Source organism: Peromyscus maniculatus, chromosome 3 (assembly GCF_049852395.1).
Source record: "Peromyscus maniculatus bairdii isolate BWxNUB_F1_BW_parent chromosome 3, HU_Pman_BW_mat_3.1, whole genome shotgun sequence".
Lineage (NCBI taxonomy): Eukaryota > Metazoa > Chordata > Mammalia > Rodentia > Cricetidae > Peromyscus > Peromyscus maniculatus.
This window is the reverse complement of record NC_134854.1, coordinates 119,625,482-119,631,481: the sequence shown is the minus strand read 5'-3', so window position 1 is coordinate 119,631,481 and position 6,000 is coordinate 119,625,482. Positions and strand designations below refer to the sequence as shown.

Here is a 6,000-nt window from a genome sequence, read left to right as displayed (position 1 = left end):
TTTCAAGGATTTAGGGTGCATGAATTTAGCCACTAAAATGACAATACATAAATAATCATCACAGCTGAGGGTTGATTCATGTTCCGGACTGCTAGAATAATTTTTTTCCTTATTTAATCATCACAGCAAAGTCACTGCTATTAACTCCTAACCAAAGCTCATGGAAGTTAAAGTCCTTTGCTGCAGTGTGTAGTTAGGAAGCACTCAAGGGTGGATTCCGGTTACCACAGTAGAAGAGCAAGCCTTTGTGAGGCTGTGAGTTCCGGTAGCTCAGAGTCCACCCACCAAGTAAGGAAGGCCGTACCAGAGTAAGGTGAGTCAGGTGATTTCCACCCTCCTCCTGCCTCTTCGGTCCTGTGAGGCCAGGGCAAAGTATACCTGTGACAGCTCAAGAGTGAATGCCACCTTAAGTCAGCCGCCCAGGCACCTCCCCAGCTCCTGCCGGGTCAGGCCATGCCAGTTGGCCCAAAGACAAGTTCCTGCCCTTTCTACGCACATGAGAAAGCAAACAGGCAGGAGAGTCGGGTGGTAAGATTTAGCAAAAACTACAAGAGGCCAGTTAAATTTGGAAAATAGTTCTAAGTGCCAATTTTTTAGAATCTATTTTTCAGAGCCTTTGTAGGCATCCTGGGGAGGAAAAATCAACCAAAGCTTAGGAGAAAACCATTCAGTGCCAGTAGAGGAAGTGTTCTGTAGATCTGGGATTCTAGGTGAAGGAAAAAGGAAGACATGACCCTTCCCAGGTATGGTTGAGGAGCAGCTGGTGAGAACAGCCAGCGGCATCAGGAAGGGTCCAGACTGACCTGGGGGGAGGGAGGAGCAAGCAGACCAAGAGAAGAACCAGAAGTTAAGAGACCTAGAGGGCGAGCAGCCAAAATGGCTGAGTTATATAGCGACCAGAGTCTGGGGGAAGGGAGCCCAGCCTCTAGGTTGGAGAGGCTTAGGATAGGGGGCAGTATCTGGTTTGATATATTAATAAGCATAGTGTTAGCCAAGTGTCCTGGGTTTCTTTGAGACCTGACACCAGGCAAACCTAATTGTCAAAGCCTCTGTCCAGGGGCAGCTGGGACAGTACCGCACAGGAGCGAGACGTGTGCAGTGAGGAGGAACACACGGATGGTGTCCCTTTCCCATCCGCGGAGAAGGTGCCCGGTTCAGTGTGAGCCCTTCATCTGAACAGAACATTTTAGGTTAGGCCAAGTTTCTTCTGTGAGTTCCGCTGTGCCTAGTCTTTCTGAATGTACAATATTGGTTAAGAAGGACACCTAGAGGCCGTCCTGGCTTACTGCAGGCAGGAGTTCCTGGCTGCCCTGGACTGAATTCAGACTTCAATAATGTACGAACAGGTGCTATGGGCTACAGGTGGAAGAAAACAAGCAAATAAACAAAACAAACAAAACCCCTAGTTTCTACTTTCTAATCCTCAGCACCTGTAATTACTAGCTGCGTTCTTGGGGAAGTTGTTTCTGTGTTTAAAATCATCGCTTTTATAAGGTAGAAGCAACGGTAACAGAATTGTAAGGATTCAATAACGTTGAGGACCTTAGAACACAGCAATGGCCATTTCCTGGGACAAAGTAAGCCAGGTATTGTTATTGATTCTAGTGGGACTCAGCAAGGAAGAGGGTTGATAACATTTTACAGCTTAAATTTAAATAACAATAAGATAAAACTTAAATATTAACAATGTTTAATAGTCACTGAATGCCAAGGCAAAGATTGATGTAATGTAAGGTATTTTCTCGGGTGAAAAAAAAAATCAAACAAACCTGGCTGGCAATTTTTTTTAACACAGTCTTTATGAGATCACAATTCATACATATACACACACAAATTCTATGATTTAGAAAAAAGATTTTAAATACAGGATTGATATGACTGATATGACTGGATTTTCCTTTGTCTCAGACACCAAAAGGCTTGGCTATGTCTGGGACTGTGCCAGCACTTAACAAAGAGAGCTGAATGTCTTCTGTGCCCAGTTTAGATACAAGAGTGAGAGCCCAGGATAAGTGCTCAGACATACTGACAAAAACGAGGTCTCGTAATCAAGTACAGTCTGGAAATTACCCACACTGGAGAAGCCTAGTGCAAGTGGTCTTCTAAAGGATGGCCACAGTGCTGCGAGAACCCAGGGCCTCACACACGCCGGGTTAGCCCTGCTGCGCTGAGAGGCGTGCCAGCTGGTCGTGTTTTTAACTCTTTTTGCCTATTCATATATATGGGGGAGGGGAGAGAGAGAGAGAGAGAGAGAGAGAGAGAGAGAGAGAGAGAGAGAGAGAGAGAGAGAGAAGAGGAGACAGAGTCTGAGTCTCACATGGCCCAAGCTGGCCTCCAACTTAATATGTAGCAGAAAATGACCTGGAATTTGTGATCTTCCTGCTTCTATCTCCTACCTGAGTGCTGGGATTACAAGGGTGTGCCACCAGGTTTGATTTACTTGATTTTCCTGGGAACAGAACCCAGGGCTTTGCACATGCTGGGCAGGCACTCCGCGGGGCCCCCCGTCCCCCCCCCCCGTCCCCCACCGACTGAGCTACAGCCCTCAACTACTTGTTGGCAAAGTGATTTGAGCTTCCGGTGTTTTCGACCCCAGGGTGTAATTTTCCTGTCCCTGTGGTAGTTTATTGGTGGTGTGTTTAAGAAATAAAAATAAAGAACACGCAGTTAAGTTTGAATTTGAGGCAAACAAAGATGAGCCTACAGTGTGCATCCATGTCCCATGTGTGTCCTGTTTTGTTGGGCAATGCCATACTTTGCCCCATCACCCAGGCAACCTAACAATTTAGTAAATAGAGCTACGCTTTCCAAACGGTCTGGACTTCCTGGGTTAGGACTCTGGTTTCTGTGCTCTGCACAGATCAGTAAATGGCTTTACTAGAGTAACAGGAAAAGACATCGAAAACCTGCTCGGTATTTTAGGTTTCAAGGCAGGGGCACAGGCTGAGCCTCCACTGGCATCACCAAAGGTCCTAGCATAGATGCTTAAGTGTAGGAAATGCTCTGAGTGTTCTGTGCTGCCCACCCATCCTGCAAATGGATTTGTTATGTTTTGATCCCCGTCTACTGGCAACACAAATTACTTCCTTGGCAGAACAACAACAGACCTCCAACAATCTACTTCCATTTACGGTGCAATGTGCAATGCAAATGATCGTTCACGTGTGAACTGGGGGCTTTAAAAATTCCTGGAATCACGTTGCCCACTTGGTGCGGAAACAGTCAGTTCCATCTCCTTGGAGTTCAGTAAACTGAATATGTTGTGAGCAGTTATTTCTTCTAATAATGCAGCTGTGTGCAGACGCAGAGATGTCTCTAAGTTCGCCTCCGTGTTAGCCACCATTGGAGGGTTTGAGGCATTCATTTTTTTAATTGCAGAGGAGTGAAACACTAGGGCCCCTTCAACTCCTAATTGAGAGCCTTCTGACCTAGGGAAGTTTTCCAGGTCCCTCCCAAATAAATAAATAAATCCTTCCCAGAGAATTAACTGCCTCTTTATACAACTGCCAACCTTAGAATTACCGTAGGGTGTGTGTGTGTGTGTGTGTGTGTGTGTGTGTGTGTGTGTGTGTGTGTGTGTGTGCTTTTAGATTTCAGGTACCCTCCTGGGCATAATGGTACATACCTGTCATCTTAGTATTCAAAAGGCTGGGTACTACAATGCAAAGCTTTGTCCTAAAGGGGTTGGGAGGGTAGGAAGGGAGTTCAGTCAGGGAAATGCTTAGCATGCAGGCACAAGAAGACATGATTTAGATTCCTAGCAGTGGGGCATGGGGGCATGTGCTTTTGATCCCACCACTGGGGAGGCAGAGGAAACTGGATGTCTAGGGCCTTGGTGGCCAGCCAGCCTAGCCTACCTGGTGAGTTTCAGGCCAGTGAGAGACCTTGTCTCAAAAAGAAGGTGGGTAGCACCTGGGGAATGATAACTGAGGATGTCTTCTCACTTACACACACACACACACACACAGAGGCACACACACAGAGGCACACACACATGTATACATGCACACACACACATACACAGAGGCATACATCCACAAAGAAAAGAAATCAAGGGCTGCGCTTTATTTAATTTTTTAAAAATGATTTATTTATTCTTATTTTATAGACTTTGGTGCTATTTCTGCATGTGTATCTGTGTGAGGGTATCAAATCTCCTAACACTGAACCCTGGTCCTCTGGAAGAGCAGCCAGTGCTCTTAACTGCTGAGCTCTCTCTCCAGCGCCCCATGTTTTATTTCAATATATGCTTCACTTAAACTCTGAAGCTGTATCATTGCCCATGTATTAATTCCCCAGAGCCCACATTAAAATAAATAAATAAATAAATAAGTAAGTAAGTAAGTAAATAAATAAATAAATAAATAAAGCAGGGCATCATAGCGTGTACTTGTATTCCTAGAGCTGGGAGACATGGGGAACTTCACTGCACACACACATCGTTAGGAGTTCTGTAAACACAGATGAGTCAATGGAGTAATGTGAGCAACAGAAACCTATTGCCTGGCTGTTTGAGCATCTAGGACCCAGTCTCTGTCCTGGCCAGCACCTCCTGAAGGCTGTGAAGGAGAGCCAGTTCCACACTTCTCCCTCTAGCAGCTGGTGTCTTCAATAGAGGTCTTGTTTGGCCCTGTATTTGTGCAAGCCCCACCCTGGCCTGTGCCTTCATTTCCTCCGGGCATTTACTCTGCCCATCTCTGTGGCCAGCCTCCCTTTTTATAAAGACCAATTGTGTGGGTCTAGGACCCACCCTAACAACCTCAAATTCTTAATCTCCAGATGAGGTCACATCCTGAGATTCTAGGGGTTAGGTGTTCAAAAGAACTTTTCTTCTGGGGGACACATTTCAGGGAAGAAGAAGAAGAGGCATCCAAATCCAAAGGTCAACTTTCTGAGCTTCTGAAATGAGATAAAACTGTGAACAGAGACAAACACAAAGAAGGAAGATGGCCACATGAGGAGGGATGCAGACCACAGAGCCTGTATGACAACGATCATGGGAAGGGACCAGAAACCAGGAGAGTGACACAAAGCAGGGACTTCCTTTGAGCTTCTAGAAAGTACCAATCCTAACAAACCCCAGACTCCAGACTTCCGGTCTCCCCAAACGCTGAGACAATCAAGTTCTGTTCTATTTTGTTTTAGTTTTTTAAAAACTATAGACTAACGGGATCAGTTTTAAAACAAGAACAAACTTACTTAGCAAACATTTTTGCCGGAAGGGTTTTGCAAGGTCAATTCTCATTCGAAATTCCCTGAATCATGATACTAAAAGGAGCTGAATCGTATCTGCATGTTGAGTTCTGGAAAAGGAGCAATTGTGTTGCTTTGTCTTGTGCCTGCTCTCTCCACTCTGATTTCAGATTTCCCAGCTCACAGGAGCTCTCTGAGGGACAGACATCAGCACAATTTAAAGGTTTGGGTTTGGTTTGTTTGTTTGTTTTATCTTTTCCTTCTCTCTCTCTCTCTCTCTCTCTCTCTCTCTCTCTCTCTCTCTCTCTCTCTCTCCTCTCTCTCTCTTGAATATCAGCATGTTATGATGCTAAAGGTTTTCAAATATCTCTTTTTCTTTGAGACACAGGGCCTCTCTATGTAATCCTGGCTAGCCTGGGACACACTATATAGATCAGGCTGGTCTCAATCTCACAGGTATCTGCTTGATTCTGCTTCCTGAGTGGTGGAATTAAAGGAGAGCACCACCATTCCTGGTTCAGATATCTTCATGTATAGCCCACACTCCGACTCTAGAATTCTTGATGAACAGGGAAACTACTATACATAGGTTCTATGAGGTAACAGCTAAGCCAACAGGGCTGGAGCTTGGTGATGCCGGAGTATGTGCTACACTTTCAGAGGACCCAGCTTCCATTCCCAGCACCTGCTCTCTTCTGTACTCCTCAGGCACTGCATACATATGGTACATGTACACAGATGCCTGCAAAAACACTCACATAAAATAAAAGTAAATTATTACTGAATACCTGCAATGTGTTGGTAGTC

General features: G+C 45.2%; 1 protein-coding gene across 2 annotated transcripts in view; it reads left to right on the top strand.

Annotated features, from left to right (window-relative positions):
* Nucleotides 1-257: 257 nt before the first annotated feature.
* Nucleotides 258-6,000, top strand: part of Lmod3 (leiomodin 3) — a 60,675-nt gene continuing 54,932 nt past the window's right edge. For both annotated transcript variants that reach the window (XM_076567436.1, XM_042273705.2), the window contains exon 1: nucleotides 258-313. The gene's annotated coding sequence lies outside the window, so the exon portion shown is untranslated. The remainder of the gene's footprint in view (nucleotides 314-6,000) is intronic.